Genomic DNA, 19,791 nt, shown 5'->3' on the forward strand with positions numbered 1-19,791 from the left:
ACCTGAACTTCGATGCCCCACTCCGCGAGTAGAGCAGAGTTTTGTTTGATGGCTTGCTGTATTTCTTTGTTCTTCAGTCCCACCACAGTAGAATCACCATGTGAGTCCCCTTTCAAACTCACAAATTTCACCCAATCTATGTCCCCTGATTGTGTCTTATCCAGGGTGTCCAGATGTTTAAAAAGACGTAGGAGGTTACTCAGGTTCAGGGTGTCATGGTGTCCTGCGCTGGAGAATCTTGGAGTAAAAACCACCTCGTAGACTGTGAGTGCATTCAAGTTTTGAGCCCCGCTGCCCTTTTTTATAGGTGGTTCGACAAGAGGGGGCACTGACCTGTGACTGCCTTGGAGGGTTGGGGGCGTACCTCCTTGCGACCTCTTGTTTTGGTAGTCATTTATCCTGGTTGAGAGCTGGGGACTTGTTTGGGGTCGATGCAAAGTGGCACCTTGAGACACGGATGTTAACGGAGTTGGCTGTAGAGGCCATGTTTGGACTGGTAGGTTTTTCCAGCCATAGGCTGATTTGCCGTGGAGCTAGTTTGCGTTGCTGGATGCTTTTCTCCCTTTGAGCTGGGGGAACCAACTGATGTGAGTTGATTGTAATGCTCTCCCTTTGGTGGGGTGGCCTGAAGGGTCCTTGTGCCCCATTTTTTATCTGTAAATATTGGATACAGCTGGGCCACTTTTGCTTTTGTCCCCTCATTTGATGGTTGGTACTTGAGCTTCAAAACCTGTGGTTGTCTAACTTTTAAATTTAATTTTTCTGCTGCTTTTTTAGCTTCTTTTTTGCTCTTCTTGACAGTGGGGGATTCTACGTGTCTATTGTACCTGATGAGTCATCCGGCCCGGCTGTTTTGATTTCTTCACTGTCCCTATGGTTGGGGCTGTGGACGGTTATGGGTTCTGGTGAGCTACTCACTGGCTTTGTGGTTGAAAACCCTGCGCTTTTGCCGTTATCAGCTGTGTCCCAGAGTGATGTGGTGGTGTCCCAGAGTGATGTTGAGGTGTCTGTGAGTGATGTGGTTGTGTCACTAGACTGATGTGGTGGTGTCCCTGAGTGATGTGTTGTTGTCCCTGAGTGATGTGGTGGGGTCCCTGAGTGATATGGTAGTGTGGCTGAGTGATGTAGTGGTGTCACTTATTGATGTGGTGTTGTCCCTGAGTGATGTGTGTTTGTGTCCCTCACTAAGGTGTGGTGGTGTCTATGAATGATGTGTGTTGTTGCCCATGAATGATGTGTGGTGGTGTTTCTAATTGATGTGTGCTAGTGTTGCTGGTTGATTTGTGGTGGTGTCCCTGAGTGGTGTGTTGGTGTACATGAAATAGTGTGGTGGTGTACATGAGTAATGTTGTGGTGTCCCGAAGTGATGTAGTGGTGTGCATGAGTGCTGTATTGGTGTGGTAGTGTTGCTGAAATCTGTGGTGGTGTCCCACAGTGCTGTAGTGTAGTCCTTCTCTGTTGTTGTGAGTTCCTTGAGTGCTGTGGTGGTGTCTCTGAGTGATGTGGTGGTGTATCCCTTAAGTGCGGCGGTGGTGTCCCTGACTGCTGTAGTGTTGTCCATGAGTAGTGTGCTGCTGCCTCCGAGTGGTGTGGTGTTGTCCCTGAGTGCTGTGGTGATGTCTCTGAGTGGTGTTGTGGTGTACATGAGTGCTGTGATGGTGCCTATAAGTGATCTGTTGTTTTTCAGTAATATTACACACATCAAATGTAATAATGTTGTGGATTTATCCATTCTTTTTCATTTGAGTACTTGTTTTTTGCCAGTTGATTTTCCAGGACTTAATATGTATTGTTAGTGTTGTTGGGTATGTTAGTAAGTTGTTACTAATAATATTCAAACAGATCCTATTAACAGCATGTGCATATTTGACAATGGCGAATTACATGTACAAATTAGTGGTGCCTCAGTCGCAGTAACACTCGCAGTTATAGGGTGAAGTTATAGGGCAGTTATAGGGTGAAGCTTCCTGGCCTACAGTATTGTAAAGAAAGCGAATGTTTTAATGTCCCTGGTTGATGTATTTGACGGTTTTTATAAATGTGTTCCCTGGCTTGCTTCAATGTGTAAAAGATAGTCAAGTAACTGCCAAAAACTAAAAGGAATTGTCTTTATGCCGACAAACTAATACCATTCCAAGTGCATATGAACGTTTGCGAAGGGGGATTTGTGTTTTACCCCTTACTTCAACAGTTGGTTCCCTTGTTTTTTTTTTTAACCCGAGAATAGCTTTGTGCTGCTTTAATTTGCATTTTAAAGATGCTGGCAGACAACAGATACCAATCTTTACGACGCAGCTTAAAGCACTCAAGTATCCTGTTCTAGTTTTGTTTCAAAATGGTGAAAACATGTCATGTTTCACACAATTGCAGACTTTCAGCCGTTGTTTTGTTTTAGTTTGATGTAAATGTTAAGACTTCTCAATAACTTTGCTCCATTACAAAATGAACGTTTGCAAAATGTGGTTTACATTTCCGTTTAAAGTACAACTCAATAATGTATTTGTCCGATGTTTTTTTGTGCTTTTTTGGTACCTATAGAGGCGCTCGGGCTAATGTAAGTAAAATACAATTGTTGGAAATATATTTACATCTGTAAAGTTATTTTTCAGTGCGCATATTAAATGTGCAAATGTGTGGGTGAATTTTGTTTTTACACTTACAATGCTAATGCTTCTGTTGCATTGGCCATGGTTCATCCTATTTTAGGTCAAGTTTACTCGAACCTATTACTGCTAAACTAGAAAATTCCTAACAGGCGAATTTCAAACAGTTCACGAGAATAGAATCACGTGACAAGCTCCTCATGCACGAGCTTGCCTGAGCCTTCCCCCTGCCAGCAGCATTTCTCCTGCACTCGGCCCACCCCCCTCCCTCTCCATATGGTGCGCTCTGCCTCAGGCCAGCATCTCTCCTCCCCTAATTATTCACTGCATGGCCGGCCGGCACATCAAAGGCTGCTGCTCCCCATGCGTCTCGTCACCCTTCCTCCATTGTTTTCACTTCCCAAGATTTGACGTGGGGATGGATGAAAGCGCTTTCTGGGATATCTTAGGCCTATAGTGTTGCCTTAGAGCACCCGGAGGAGTCTCACTAACTTCTCTGGACATTTACTAGAAATCATCACTTAATATAACCCCGGAGGGCTGAGTGTTTCTCTCCCGCAGCTCCCTGAAGGGTTACCCAAAAAAACAGCTTATATTTTTTGGTCATGCATCAAAACTCGTATTTCATCGCTCATCACAAAATAACTGCGGTCCAATCCAACACATGTAAACCCCTGACCCGTTTAAAATCCCCTTTCCAACATGCTCTCCCGCCGCATAAATAAGGAACGCGCTTGCACAAATTTGGAAAAAAATGACGTGTGTTTCAACTCGGTGTGAAATGAAGGACTCGGCGCCCAAAGCAGCAGCTGCCCCAGGCACTTTTGGTCTGTAGTGGCGCGCGCTTACGACATTAACTGCGAAGCACAAAAATAAATACCATAAAAACTCAATGAAATATGTCAATTTCTTCCAGAGTAACTGAGATATTATCTTGCAGCTGGCGCTTTTCTGCTCGAAGGCAGCATAGAACAGCTCCAACTGCCGGCCTGACTCCACAGACCACCACGGAAGACATTTTAAGGAAACTGTGCGTCGAATAGATGGATTGCTGAATCTATATGGTTCGCTATAGAGGAATCAATGTTCTGCCTCTGAGTTAATTAATGTATTATTGAGAAAGTGCAGGTGTTCCTATGGCAGCAGAAAATGACGCACTCAAGGAAAGTGCCAATAAATTAGATTTCATGCAAAGAGTAGAGTACTGCTAATTTCCGCCATGCTGCGAGTCATGACAAGCGCTTCCCTCCCTTGTGGGGGGTAGCAGGAGGGAGTGGGGCGGGAGGTGAGGACGTGACTGCTCAAGTACTTTCCTAAAGATTGAAAGTGGAAGTGTTTGCCTCGAGAGTGCCGTGCGCAAACAATAGTACAAAAGGTTGATTCCAGCACTGTAGTGTGAATGCACCCAGAATAGTACTCAGTGGTGCAGAATAATTCAAACTATCTTTCAATCACTTGTTTGCTGTCAAGGGGTTTGCTTGTGTTTTAGTTCTTTAGCTGTCTGGGCTGGACTGTCGTTTTTATGTTGTCCCAAGACTGATTTGCGCACCGGTGCAGAGGCGGTTCTAGAATTTTTGGGGCCACAGGCAGAAAGGAGAGTCTCCTCTAATTCGCATGCACTGTGAGACATTCAGGGGTGTTTTAATCTATAGATGACCTTGCTCCTGTAGCTGCGTTATGCCACCAAAAATCTTCACTGCGCCAAGACCTCAGATTCACAAAAAGGTTTTACTGACACACCACTATTCTGCCAGCACATGTGGACACCTCACGAGTGCACCCAGGACCCTAGGTTATGCATTTATAACCAGTTTCCCTTCTAATGGATCATTAACATGGGAACCACATTGCCCAGAAGTACAGTAGATTGCATCCTTACTGCTTATGCAATCAGTCACAACATGAGCGGGAGGCAGCACTACAATTCCCAACCTACCAACCCACTTGACTCTTTAAACCAAACACTAGTCTTGCAGATTTCAGTGGTTAGTTTCTGGTATACCCCCCGTGCATATCGTGCACCACCATTTGTCTGCCTAGCCCCAGGCATCAGTCTTCAAAGGCTGCAGCTTCCCCGCCTCCCCCCCCCCCCCACCACAGCAATGCCGAGAGCTTTTTTTTTTTTTTTTTACGAGCAGAGAAGTCCCAGCAATTGCTCAGTTTTTCACTGTACTTGCACCACTGCCGAATACACCATGACTTCCCAGACTTGCACGCAGAAGACAGCATTATACTGGCCTGGGTTCTCATCAAGTATTTTACCAGAAAAGTCCCAGCAATGGCTCCGTTTTTCACCCTACTCGTCTCCTCTGTGCACAACCCTCACCCACCCTCACTCACCCACACACCCTCACTCACCCTCACACCCTCACCCACCCTCACACCCCCTCAAACTCACACACCCTCACCCTCACACCCCCTCACCCTCACACCTCCTCACTTACCCTCACATACCCTCACTTACCCTCACACACCCTCACTTACCCTCACACACCATCACACACCATCACACACCCTCTCACCCTCACACCCCCTCACCTCACCCTATCACCCACACACACCCTCACATCCTCACTCACCCTCACACCTCACCCCCTCACCCTCACACACCTACAACTCCACCCTACAACTCCACCCTACAACGCCACCCTACAACTCAACCCTACAAATACAACATCCAAATACACCCTCCAACTACAACATCCAAATCCACCCTACAAATCCAACCTCCAACTACAACTCCAGCCTCCAAATCCACCCTACAAATCCAACCTCCAACTACAACTCCAGCCTCCAAATCCACCCTCCAAATCCACACGCAAGACAACTACAGAACCCAAGTCCACCCTCAAAATCAAACTCCACCCTCCAACTCCACCCTCCTACTCCACCCTCCTACTCCACCCTCCTAATCCACCCTCCTACTCCACCCTCCAACTCAACGCTCCAACTCAACGCTCCAACTCAACGCTCCAACTCAACGCTACAACTCAACGCTACAACTCAACGCTCCAACTCCACATTCCAACTCCACATTCCAACTCCACATTCCAACTCCACATTCCAACTCCACATTCCAACGCCACCCTCCAACGCCACCCTCCAACTCCAACCTCCAACTCCAACATCCAACTCCAACCTCCAACTCCAACCTCCAAATCCACCCCTCAATGCCACTTCACCAATCAATGCCACAACACCACTTAATGCCACAGCACCACTCAATGCCACAGCACCCAACAACACAACAGCACCACCCAACGCCACAGCACCACTCAATGCCACAGCACCACTCAACGCCACAGCACCACTCAACACCACAGCACCACTCAACACCAGAGCACCACTCAACGCCACAGCACCACTCAACGCCACAGCACCACTCAACGCCACCGCATCACTCAACGCCACCGCATCACTCAACGCCACTGCATCACTCAACGCCACTCAACGCAAGAGCAACACTCAACGCCACAGCACCACTCAACGCAACAGCACCACTTAATGCCACAGCATCACTCAGCACCACTGAAGGCCACAGCATCACTCAGCACCTCTGAAGGCCACAGCATCACTGAACGCCACAGCATCACTCTTTGCAACCAATCAACAACAACTGGTTCTAATATGTTCTCTCAATGTTTTAAGCTTTATTAGAAATGTTACAAAATAATGTTAATATTTCACTTCTGTTCTTGGATTTTCATCACAGTAAAATACACTGAACATAATCTTCCCATAAGTTATTTACAAAAGTTTAAGCTATTGCCATTATACATTACAATAACTTTTATTTAAGTATTAATTATTAAAACAAATAAAAGCCCTTGTTATTTGTAATATTAATACTTCAAAGTCATGTAAATACAACACATATTGCATTAGAATGCTATAGGTGTCACGTTTGCAAAAGTTAAAAATATTGGCATTGTAAATGACAAAGCTAGTAATTTAACAGATACAAGACCTTGTAGGCACAAGGTGGATAACCTGAGCACTCCTATGTGCTAAAAAAGCAAATGTATCCAATGTTGTACGATAATTCAAAGTTTTAATCACTTTGTCTCATTCATGTGAGCAATTTTATAGTTCAAAAGATCTCCATGTAGAGAAAACGAAAACAAATTTCACACAGTAATATCCAAATGTTCCAAAAATTGGTTTATGGCGTCATGTAAGTAATCCAAGTCCCCAATGCATTTCGAGCAGGATGCTCTTCGTCAGGGGATTAAAGTTGTACTGTGAAAAAGTGGGAAAAAAGGGGTAAGTAAGTCAGGAGCCGAGTGTTTTTAAAAAAGAGAAATAGTAAAGTTCAGGGTTGAAAACCAGTTCCAGAAAAGGTTTGCATGGCTAAATGAAACATGGAGTCCAAGGTTTACAGGATGCTAAGAGTGGAAGAAGTGGGGAAAAAGAGTGATCACCCTATGTGTGTAGTGCGCAAATCAATTAAAAAGTGGTGAAGCTAGTAGATAGAAAAGGTTTTCAAGTGAATGTGTAAAAACGGAAATAAGAATCGTGCATTATTACACGCCAACGGGATGCCCACAGTGGAGTATTAATGTTATGAGCAGCATGACTTAGCGTCGTGCAGGAAAAATGCTAAATAGTGATCGCCGAAGAAAATGCGAGATAGTAATCACCGAGGGAGCTGTGTTTACCAAAGAAAACCACAAAGTAGAATTGGTGTGGTGGCAGAGATACCTAGTCACTTACCAAATGTGCAAAGATTAAACGCTACGTTGTGGATAGAATACGCCATCGGGAAGATGCGGAAGTAACAAGTGATACAGCGCATGCGTCTAAATTCTTCTAGCGTGTGCGGTAGAAAACGGACTAACTGCATAAGGAAGTAATGGAAGAAGAAAGAGGGGCGAAAAGGTGGAAAAAATAAGGGAAGAGACGTATTCACAATGTATGCGAATGGGGTGGCTGAAAAAATAAAGTGGTACAAATCGGGTGTGCAGTAGCGGTGTGAAAATAATGAAAATAAATGTGAGAGAAAGAACGGAAATATAAAAATAAAAAAATGAGAATATGAAAAGGATGAAGTGAGGTGAAATAATATAAAAAGAGAAATACAAGGTAATGTATGAAAAAACAAAAGCTGCAGTGGAAATAAGGAAAGACTGTAGAGTAAAGGCTGGGTAAAGCGGAAGATGCACAGAATAAGATCAATAAGACATTAAAGTACATTTAGTATGCAGGCACAAAATGGCGTTTGGTGGTGGTGTCCCTGAGTGATAGGGTGGTATCTCTGAGTAATGTGGGGATATCTGTGAGTGATATGGTGGTGTCCCTGAGTGTTCTGGTGTCCCTGAGTAATGTTGTGTTGCCCCTGAGTGTTGTTGTGTTGACCCTCAGTGATGTGGTGTTGCCCCCGAGTGATGTGATGGTGTCACTGATTGATATGGTTGTGTCCCAGAGTAATGTCTTTGTATCCCTGAGCGATGTGTTGTTGTCTATGATTGATGTGGTGTCCCTGAGTGATGTGTTGGTGTCCCTGATTGATGTGTTGTTCTCCCTGAATGATATGATGGTGTCCCTGAGTGATGTTGTGTCCCTGAGTGATGTGTTGGTATCTCTGACTGATGTGCTGGTGTCCCTGAATTGCATGGCGTGGTGATGTCCCTGAGTGGCGCTGGTGGGTCCTTCAGTGGCCTAGTTGTGTCCCGGAGTGGCGTGGAGAAGTGTGGCTCACTGGTTAGAAGGGGCAGACCCTGAAGCAGAAGTCGGCCCGGGACCAGCGTTCAATTCCCGACGTGGCAGGGTCTTGGGTCAATGTCCGCGGACTCGATAATTCTCGCCTAGGTGCCTACGCTAACCATGGGTCCCACTCTGCAACTCTAGGCAATAGCTTGCTTAATCTCCACAATGGCCCCAGCAGCGCCGGGGATGCCTGGATTCACCTTGGGGGTGCCCTCTCACAGGGAAAGCCAAGACGGGTTCCCCAGCGGTATACAGCGCCAGGACACCACGTAACGAGGTAACAGTGCACTTTACAAGTATACATACATTACATAAGTGATGTAGTGTTGGCTATGAGTGATGTGTTGATATCCCTGACTGATGTGGTGGTGGACGTGAATTGTGTGGTGTTGTCCCTGAGTGATGGGGTGGTATCCCTGAGTGATGTGGGTATATCCGTGAGTGATGTTATAGTTTCCTTGAGTGATGTGTTAGTGTGGCTCAGTGGCGAAGTGGTTTCCCTGAATGGCCTTGTTGTGTCCTTGAGTGGCGTTGTTGTGTCGTGGTTGTGTTCCTAAGTGATGTGCTTGTATCCCTGAGAGATGTGTTAGTGTCCTTGCTTGATTGTATCCCATAGTGATGTTGCCGTGTCCATGAGTGATGTTGTGGTGCCCATGAGTGTGTGATGTTGTGACTCTTTGTCGTGGTGGTTCCCCAGCGTGATGTGATGTTTCCCCTGCAGGATGTGGTTGTGTGCCTGAGTGATGTGTTTGTATCCATGCATGATATGGTGTTGTCCCTTATTGATGTTGTGTCCCTGAGTCAGGTGTACCTGAGCAAAAGATTGTTCGGGGTAGGATGCATGGGCAGTTGAATGTGACGATATTTTGAATATGAAGGGGGTGGCCTGCCTGGTACTCGAACGAAGAACATAGGTTGGAGGAGTTGTGTAGCAACCTACAATGACACGCGCTGTAGAGAGAGGCTGGGGGCTGCCTGTTGTCGTTTGTGAACAAACGGAGAGAGCGCGGCGCACCATGGGGAGGGAGGGGGTGGGATGAGTGGGCACTTGAATGAGTGTGGAGATCTAGGCGCACACTGGAGAGGAGGGAGGGGATGGCCTGCCTGCAACTGTAACGAAGAACATGTATGCTCTTAAAGTATTCCTTTGTTATATATTTTTTTGAAACCGGCTCTGTATGTACGCATTGTATGTTTTGTTAAAGTATTTAATAATTGTCTTTTTTTTTCGAATTACGGTTGAAAATGTATACACATTTATATTATTGTTCTCTTGACTATTTTGACATGTTGCATATTTTCTGTAATAAAATGTATCTGTTTTATTTTTTGGGCCGTTTTTTCATTTCGTATCCAAATGCAATGTGTCATTGTATGTGCCTTTATAAATCCTCAAGTATTGTTTTTTTGTTGTAAATTCAGATTTCCTTTTTTGAAAGTTGTGCTAACTCTATTTCGAGTGCGTTTAATGGTTTTATAAAATGTTTGTTTGGGTATTATTATAAGAGACATTTCTTTAAGCGTCTGACAGACATTGTTTTCCTGGACCGCACACAGTTTTGTCTTTCACTATGTTGTTGGTTTTTTGGGGCGGCTATTGTTGTTTCGTGTAGTGTGTTTGTGTGTGGTACAGTGTTTGTGTGTGGTACAGTGTTTGTGTGTGAGAGATTGTGTGTGTGTGTGATTGAAGTGGTGTGTGTGTGAGGGTGTGTGTGTGTGGCAAAGTGGTGTGAGCTGTGTGCCTTAGGGGGTAGCAGCGGAGGATGGACGAGAGGCTGTGCATCAGGGGCAGATTGTGTGTTGAGCTGCAGGGAAGGGGGTCTGTGAGGTGTGGCAAAGTGCTGTGAGCTGTGGGTGCATTAGGGGGAGCAGCGGAGGATGGACGAGAGGCTGTGGAGCAGGGGCAGATTGTGTGTTGACCTGCAGGGAAGGGGGTCTGTGAGGTGTGGCAAAATGGTGTGAGCTGTGTGAGACTTAGGGGGAGCAGCGAAGGAGGAAGGAGAGGTTGTGTAGCAGGGGCAGATAGTGTGTTGAGCTGCCGGGAAGAGGGTGTGAGGGATTGCGAAGTGGTGTGAGCTGTGTGTGCCTTAGGGGGTTGCAGCGGAGGATGGACGAGAGGCTGTGGAGCAGGGGCAGATTGTGTGTTGAGCTGCAGGGAAGGGGGTCTGTGAGGTGTGGTGAAATGGTGTGAGCTGTGTGTGACTTAGGGGGAGCAGCGGAGGAGGAATGAGAGGTTGTGTAGCAGGGGCAGATTGTGTATTGAGCTGCCGGGAAGGGGGTCTGTGAGGTGTGGCGAAGTGGTGTGAGCTGTGTGTGCCTTAGGGGGTAGCAGCGGAGGATGGACGAGAGGCTGTGGAGCAGGGGCAGATTGTGTGTTGAGCTGCAGGTAAGGGGGTCTGTGAGGTGTGGCTTAGTGGTGTGAGCTGTGTGTGACTTAGGGGGGAGCAGCGGAGGCACGAGAGGCTGTCGAGCAGTGTCAGATTGTGTGTTGAGCTGCAGGGAAGGAGGTCTGTGAGGTGTGGTGAAGTGCTGTGAGCTGTGTGTGCCTTAAGGGGTAGCAGCGGAGGATGGACGAGAGGCTGTGGAGCAGGGGCACATTGTGTGTTGAGCTGCAGGAAAGGGGGTCTGTGAAGTGTGGCAAAGTGGTGTGAGCTGTGTGCGCCATAGGGGGTAGCAGCGGAGGATGGACGACAGGCTGTGGAGCAGGGGCAGATTGTGTGTTGAGCTGCAGGGAAGGGGGTCTGTGAGGTGTGGCAAAGTGCTGTGAGCTGTTTGTGCGTTAGGGGGGAGCAGCGGAGGATGGACGAGAGGCTGTGGAGCAGGGGCAGATTGTGTGTTGAGCTGCAGGGAAGGGGGTCTTTGAGGTGTGGCGAAATGGTGTGAGTTGTGTGTGCCTTAGGGGGTAGCAGCGGAGGATGGACGAGAGGCTGTGGAGCAGGGGCAGATTGTGTGTTGAGCTGCAGGTAAGGGGGTCTGTGAGGTGTGGCTTAGTGGTGTGAGCTGTGTGTGACTTAGGGGGGGCAGCGGAGGCACGAGAGGCTGTCGAGCAGTGTCAGATTGTGTGTTGAGCTGCAGGGAAGGAGGTCTGTGAGGTGTGGTGAAGTGCTGTGAGCTGTGTGTGCCTTAAGGGGTAGCAGCGGAGGATGGACGAGAGGCTGTGGAGCAGGGGCAGATTGTGTGTTGAGCTGCAGGAAAGGGGGTCTGTGAAGTGTGGCAAAGTGGTGTGAGCTGTGTGCGCCATAGGGGGTAGCAGCGGAGGATGGACGACAGGCTGTGGAGCAGGGGCAGATTGTGTGTTGAGCTGCAGGGATGGGGGTCTGTGAGGTGTGGCAAAGTGCTGTGAGCTGTTTGTGCGTTAGGGGGGAGCAGCGGAGGATGGACGAGAGGCTGTGGAGCAGGGGCAGATTGTGTGTTGAGCTGCAGGGAAGGGGGTCTTTGAGGTGTGGCAAAGTGGTGTGAGCTGTGTGTGCCTTAGGGGGTAGCAGCGGAGGATGGAAAAGAGGCTGTGGAGCAGGGGCAGATTGTTTGTTGAGCTGCAGGGAATGGGGTCTGTGAGGTGTGGCAAAGTGCTGTGAGCTGTGTGTGCGTTGGGGGGAGCAGCGGAGGATGGACGAGAGGCTGTGGAGCAGGGGCAGATTGTGTGTTGAGCTGCAGGGAAGGGGGTCTGTGAGGTATTGCAAAGTGGTGTGAGCTGTGTGTGCCTTAGGGGCGAGCAGCGGAGGATGGACAAGAGGCTGTGGAGCAGGGGCAGATTGTGTGCTGAGCTGCAGGGAAGGGGGTCTATGAGGTGTGGCGAAGTGGTGTGAGCTGTGTGTGCCTTAGGGGGTAGCAGCGGAGGATGGACGAGAGGCTGTGGAGCAGGGGCAGATTGTGTGTTGAGCTGCAGGGAAGGGGGTCTGTGAGATGTGGCAAAGTGGTGTGAACTGTGTGTGACTTAGGGGGGAGCAGCGGAGGAGGCACAAGAGGCTGTGGAGCAGGGGCAGATTGTGTGTTGAGCTGCAGGGAAGGGGGTCAGTGAGGTGTGGCAAAGTGGTGTGAGCTGTGTGTGCCTTAGGGGGTAGCAGCGGAGGATGGACGAGAGGCTGTGGAGCAGTGTCAGATTGTGTGTTGAGCTGCAGGGAAGGGGGTCTGTGAGGTGTGGCAAAGTGCTGTGAGATGTGTGTGCGTTAGGGTGAGCAGCGGAGGATGGACAAGAGGCTGTGGAGCAGGGGCAGATTGTGTGTTGAGCTGCAGGGAAGGGGGTCTGTGAGGTTTGGCAAAGTGGTGTGAGCTGTGTTTGCGTTAGGGGGTAGCAGCGGAGGATTAACAAGAGGCTGTGGAGCAGGGGTAGATTGTGTGTTGAGCTGCAGGGAAGGGGGTCTGAGAGGTGTGGCAAAGTGCTGTGAGCTGTTTGTGCGTTAGGGGGGAACAGAGGAGGATGGACAAGAGGCTGTGGAGTAGTGGCAGATTGTGTGTTGAGCTGCAGGGAAGGGGGTCTGTGAGGTGTGACAAAGTGGAGTGAGCTGTGTGTGCCTTAGGAGGTAGCAGCGGAGGATGGACAAGAGGCTGTGGAGCAGGGGCAGATTGTGTGTTGAGCTGCAGGTAAGGGGGTCTGTGAGGTGTGGCAAAGTGGTGTGAGCTGTGTGTGCCTTAGGGGGTAGCAGCAGAGGATGGACGAGAGGCTGTGGAGCAGGGGCAGATTGTGTGTTGAGCTGCAGGGAAGGGGGTCTGTGAGGTGTGGTGAAGTGGTGTGAGCTGTGTGTGACTTAGGGGGGAGCAGCAGAGGAAGATTGAGAAGTTGTGTAGCAGGGTCAGAATGTGTGTTGAGCTGCATGGAAGGAGCTCTGCTGGTGTGTAATGCGGGTGGGGGGAGGGAGCAGGGAGGGAGGGAAACAGCATATGAGTGAGGCCAAGCGTGCGCTGGCGAAGCGTCACGCTTCAATGGAACACATGCATTGGGAGAAATCCGCAATAGAAGTAGCTCTGCTGGTGTGCGAGGCGGGTGAGGGGGCGGGGGAGCAGGCAGCATATGGGGTGTGAGTGAGGCCAAGCGTGCGCTGGCGAAGCGTCACGCTTCAATAGATCACATGCATTGGGAGAAATCCGCGATGGAAGGAGCTCTGCTGGTGTGCGAGGTGGGTGAGGGGGCGAGGGAGCAGGGGAGCAAGTGAGAGGGAGGGAAACAGCATATGGGGTGAGAGTGAGGCCAAGCGCGCGCTGGCGAAGCGTCACGCTTCAATAGATCACATGCATTGGGAGAAATCCGCGATGGAAGTAGCTCTGCTGGTGTGCGAGGCGGGTGAGGGGGCGGGGGAGCAGGCAGCATATGGGGTGTGAGTGAGTCCAAGCATACGCTGGTGAAGCGTCACGCTTCAATAGATCACATGCATTGGGAGAAATCTGCGATCTAAGGAGCTCAGCTGGTGTGCGAGGCGGGTGAGGGGGCGGGGGAGCAGGGGAGCGAGCGAGAGGGAGGGAAACAGCATATGGGGTGAGAGTGAGGCCAACCGCGCGCTGGCGAAGCGTCACGCTTCAACACATCACATGCATTGGGAGGAATCCGCTTGGAATCCTCTTGTTCAGAGAGTTTGTTTCAACTACATCACTCTTGTCTATTTATCCCTGTGGGATAGAATAGTCGAGACCTAAAAACAGGTAATCTTTATCTAAACCAAACAAGACCAAAACAACAAAAAACCAACATACAGTTATCAAGATTTGGCTTTTGAAAGGTAAAAACTGTTTTGTACATAGCAAACTATAGATTTGACACATTCAACACAAAGTACCTAGGATGCGTCAAAATAATAAGCAAAAACAGCCGCAGGAAAGGTGCTGCGTCAGTTCCTTACGCACAGCGAAGGTGATGCATCAGGTGCTTGCGTCAGGGGGAGGTGATGTGTCGGTTCCTTACTGCCATGCAAGGGAGGTGATGCGTCGGTTCCTTACTGAAGAGGAGGTAATTCTTTGGTTTCTTACTGCGACCCTACGTTGCCGTAGATTTGGCGCCCCGGTGCGATGCATGGGGATTTGGGAGGCATCAGCTCTCAATGCGGTAACGTCGCTGAGTCGATGTCTCCAGGAGCGGTCACCCGATGCGTTGGTTCTTGCAGCCGCATAGCAGGGTGTTGGAAGTGGCCATTTTTGCAATGTTATCCCCAAACGTTTTGCTCCTCCCTCCTATTTTTTTCCTAACCTGTGGTTGTTGGCTTTATAAGTCTGGGCACCTTACCACTGCTGATCAGTGCTAAAGTGCATATGCTCTCTGTGTAAATTGTTATTGTGATTAGTTGTCCATGATTGGTATATTTGTTTTACCAGTAGGTCCCTAGTAAAGTACACTGAGTGTGCCAGAGCTGGTAATCCAAATGCTACTGGTGGCTTGCAGCACTGATTGTGCCATCCACATGAGTAGCCCGCGAGTGTAGGTGGTGACAGCTCCTACGCTATCCGCTTGTGTTCTGGGGCAGTCTGCGAGTTGGTTTGCTATTGTTTGACAACTCTACTGCTGCACTGATTATTCCCTGCTTATTATCCATTTTTAATTCCCTTTTTAAAGCCTCGCATATTAACGCCTGAATTTTAAAGCTTTACTGTTTGCACTGTTTACGTACCTTAGCAATGAGGTGTGCTTCCCCTGCCCCGTTCCACCACGGCTTTCTGTGCCGCTTCATTGGAGGGCAGGGCGCCATCTTGGGGCAAGTCCCGGATCCCGGCAGGACCGTAGACAGCAGTCTAGATGGGGGAGGGTTTTTTGCACAAATTGACAGGCTGTGTTGGGCGCGATGCGGCGAGTGTAGGTGGTGGCAGCTCCTAAGCTATCCACTCGTGTTCTGGGCAGTCTGCGAGTTGGTTTGCTATTTTTTGACAACTCTACTGCTGCACTGATTATTCCCTGCTTATTATCCGTTTTTAATTCACTTTTTAAAGCCTCGCATATTAACGCCTGAATTTTAAAGCTTTACTGTTTACACTGTTTACGTACCTTAGCAAGGAGGTGTGCTCCCCTGTCCCGTTCCACCACGGCTTTCTGTGTCGCCTGCGTGGAGGGCAGGGCGCCATCTTGGGGCGAGTCCCGGATCCCAAACTGCACATGCCGGCCCGGACGCGCAGCAGACGTGCGCAGCGGGCGTGCCGCGTGACGCGCCGCTGGCGCGCCAAAGCCGTGCCAAAGGCAAGCCCGTCGGCGGCTGTTCGCGCCCCGGAAGTGACCAGCGCCAGCTACTCTGGTCGGGCTGAGCCTGATTCCATCAGCGGCTGGAGGTTTTACACTTGCGAGGAACTGCTAGCGCTCGATAGATGGTTCTAGTTGTGGTGGAGGTAAGCAGTGGGCTGTCCTCCACAGTTTATCTAGAACGTACCCTTTCTGTAAATTCTGCCCCCACACTAGCATTTTAAACCCTCCTATTTTAGCTATCAATGAGCCCAGAATTCAGGCAGCACTCATTAATGCGGGCTCCATGGCCAAGCATGCACCTGACATACATGAGCTTTTGTTGGATGCTAAATTGGATGTTCTTTTCATAACAGAGACTTGGCTGAGTGGGTCCTGTGCCCCGGCAGTGGAGTTCGCTATCCCTAGGGGCTATAAAATTGCCCGTGGTGACCGTAGAACCGGGAGAGGCAGGGGAACAGACTTGGTGTTTAGGGACTCGTGGTCTTTTACCTGCGAAGTCTCGGGTGGAGGGGGAGGCTTTGGATTTTACTTTCACCCTTTCCCCTCACTTTACGCTGGGTGGTATGTTGGTCTATCGACCGCCCGGTCCTCCTGGAGCCTTTTTGAAGGCGCTTGATGACATTATTATCCGCATGCCCGTCTCTATTTACTTCTGGGGGATTTTAATATCCATCTGGATCCCCCCAATGCACATGATTCTGGGGCTCTTTTGGATTCTCTCAATTTGGCTCAGCTGACTCAATGTGTCAAGATGCCATTGCACTCGGGCGGTCATCTTATTGATTTGGTGTGCACTCATTTTGCCATAGAGGAAGGGGATCCAGAACCCTTTACTTGGTCCGACCATTATTTGATCAGGTTCTCCTGGTCTTTGGGCAGGCTTTTTCGAAGTCCTGTTCTACCTCCCGACCTGCACCCTGGGAAGATCAATCTTCCGGCTTTCTCAGAGGGTTTACGTCAGACATGCCCGGTCCCTGCTCCTGATCCTGAACGGGCAGTTGACAGCTTTGACCACTGGATCGGCCGGGGGGTTAGCGCCTGCTCCAACCCAGCCCGTCGCAGCAAACAGCACTCTCCTCTCTCACAGCCTTGGTTTTCGAACGCTCTCAAGTATCTGAAATTGGGGTGTAAAAAACTGGAGCGCTGTTGGCGCCAGAAGTACTGTACTTCCGCCAAGTCAACCCTCCAAATAGCGCAGAGGGAGTACTACATGGCCATTAGAAAAGCCAAAAGCGACTATAATGCTGGGAGGATTCCGATGGCTAGTAATAAAAACAAGGAGATCTTTGCCATTGTTAAGAGCTTTTTATCGCCTTGTGCGGAGCAAAGGACTCTTCCTGTCTCCCAACAATGGTGCGAGGAGCTGTCCACCTTTTTTGTCAATAAGATATCAAGGATTCAGGACAGCGTGGGCTTACATTCCAGGGAATTAGGGGTTCCTTCTGTGGTGTCTTCCCCCATTTCCAGCGTCCCTACCCCTCAGTTCACATTTTGTATGCCTGCTGTTGAGCCCGACATTCTGGCCATTCTTAGATCTCTTAAGTCAGGCTCGCCTATTGATCCCTGCCCAGCTCTCGTATTAGCTGGGGTAGGCGAGGAGGTTTGCCCTGAAGTAGTGCCGATCGTCAATCTCTCCCTTCGGACCGCCACGGTTCCAGTGCGATGGTAATAGGCTAAACTGTTACCCCTTCTCAAGAAACCTACGCTGGACCCTTTGGTTCCAGCTAACTATCGGCCTATTACTCTTCTACCAGCCTTGGCCAAGGTTTGTGAGAAGGTGGTCTTTTGGCAACTCGAGACTTTTGTTGAATCATCGGGTGCTTTACACCCAGCTCAGTCTGGGTTTAGAACTGCCTATAGCACGGAGCCCTCTCTGGTGGAGAGGTAGGAGGCCATCAGGGAGTGCCTGGACGGGGGCGGTAGGGCGGCCTTGATTTTACTTGACCTCTCTGCCACCTTCGATACGGTGCCACACCAGCTTCTCCTTGCCCGATTATCTTCTATTGGCATTGCGGGTCCGGCTTGGGAGTGGGTCAAATCTTTCCTGGATGGTCGTACGCAGCAGGTTTGCATGGCTCCTTTTTCATCCTGTGTCAGGAAACTCTCTACGGGGGGTCCTCAGGGCTCTACATTGAGCCCTCTGCTTTTCAATATATATCTGACCCCTTTGATTTATCTGGCAGAGGAGCTAGGAGCAAAAATTATAGCGTATGCAGACGACACCCAGTTGCTATTTACCTGGAAGGGCTCGGATCTGGAAACTAACATCGCCCAGACGTGCCTAGCGTCCGAATTTCGCTGGCTTGCCCAGGCCTCTTTGAAGTGCAATGAGGACAAATCGGAGGTCCTCTTGTATGGCAAGTTCCTTCCGGCCTTCAGACAATCTCTGTGGCCACCAGATTTCCCTTGCCCTAACTCTGAGGAAGGCCCGGCAAAAAACTTAGGGGTGTGGTTCAGTGAGGATCTCCGGTTTACTGACCATGTAAAAAAACTTACCAGTGTCTGCTTTGGCACCCTCAAGGCCCTTAGAAGGATCTTTCCCTTGCTCACTAGAGAGGCCAAAGAGATGGTAGCTTGTGCTTTGATTCTATCCCGCCTTGACTATGCCAATGCTCTATTCATTGGCATTCCCGTATATTAGCTGACAAAACGGCAAATTATACAGAATGCCGTAGCCAGACTCCTTTTTAACATCTCTAGGAGATCTAGTGTTCGGCAGCATCTGCGGGATCTACACTGGTTGCCTGTGGCCCAGCGAGTACAATTTAAAGCCCTTACCCTTTCGCACAGGGCCGTTCATGGCCACGGTCCGGTGTATCTCAGGAGGCGTTTCGCTCTATATGTTCCCAATCAATCTCTGCGGTCTGCTTCTTTACATCAGATGGTTATTTCGCGTTTCTGCAGAGCACGCTTGGGAGGTCAGTTTCTCTCTGTTAAAACATCAGCGGCCTGGAATACGTTCCCCGCGGATCTTCAGCTCATTCAAGACTTCCAACTTTTTTAAAAAAAAATTCAAGACGCATCTGTTCAGTCAGATTTTTTAAATGGATCCCACCTGCTCCACCCCAGTTCACTCCTGCACCAGGACACTCCAGAATATTAGTGCGCACTCCAAGTACTTTATAACATAACATAACAAAGAAATGTCTCAGGTCTGCCACCGCAGGGCCTGCGTGCAGTTTGCTAACTGCCATTTTGACCTGACCAGTGTACCCTCTTGCCAGGCCTTACCCTTCCCTTTTTTTAAACATAGGACACCCCTATGGTAGGCCCAAGGTATCCCCCTGGGCAGGGGGCAGTGCATGTAAAAGGTAGGACATGTACTGGTATGTGTGCCATGTCCTGATAGTGAAATACTGCCAATTTCGTTTTTCACTATTGAGAGGCTTTCTTGCCCGTAGGACAGAATTGGGAATGCTGTGTTACAATTTAGAAGCACATCTTCCCATAGCAGTAAGATAGAAAATTGGAGACTGGTATCCCTGAACTCAGAATTTAATAACGCATCTTTTAGTAAGGATGTTTTTTAGATTCTGTGTTTGAAAATAGAACTTATAGAAAGGGGCTGTTTTCTCGTCCAACCTTCCTGTGTGCTTTTGCCTGTTTGTGGATTGACTGTCTGGCTTTGAAGTGAACGGGCCGGGGGTGGCTCCAGGAGTCTGGGTGAGTCAGCCTGGTCTGAATAGGTCAATCTACATTTGGAGTGGTGGGATGAGTAGTACCTGTCCCTGACTAGGGCTGTGCCTGCCTTCCACAAAAGACTGGCTCCAACCCTGCGGTGCGTCTTAAGACCCTGGACCACATCCACAAAGAAAGAAATTGTGCACTGGCAGGGTGCACCCAGAACTGGTTTGGACTAGGTCCAGAACCCCTTACACAGAGAGAACAAATATGTTTGGGGTATAAATGTGAGAGCTGAAACCCCTGTAATTTAAATCATCCTGCAAGTAAGAAGAATCTTTGCCAAGGAGAAGAGGGTGAGAAACTAAGAAGAAGGACTGCCCTTGCTGTGTGTTCTGGGGCTGACTTGCAGTTGCTATTCTGCCAAGGAAAGGAGAAGGACTTCTGTTATGTGCTGTGTCCTCTTCTGAAAAGGAAATCTCCAGGAGCCTGAGGAGAGCTGGCCTCCTGTTGTGGTAACTCAGGCAAGTCGGAACTGCTGTGAGTGGCACTGCCTGGGGCGGTTGTGGCTCTGTGGGGAGCTGTTCCTACTAGTGGAGCTCCTCACCTAGGGGTGTCAACAGCCCGAGGGAATCGGCGGCACCGGGGGCCCTGTCTCCATCATTGTTTCTTGACGAACAAACGTCTGGGGGCATATTTTCCTAG

The sequence above is a fragment of the Lissotriton vulgaris genome, chromosome 6 (assembly GCF_964263255.1).
Source record: "Lissotriton vulgaris chromosome 6, aLisVul1.2, whole genome shotgun sequence".
Taxonomy (NCBI): domain Eukaryota; kingdom Metazoa; phylum Chordata; class Amphibia; order Caudata; family Salamandridae; genus Lissotriton; species Lissotriton vulgaris.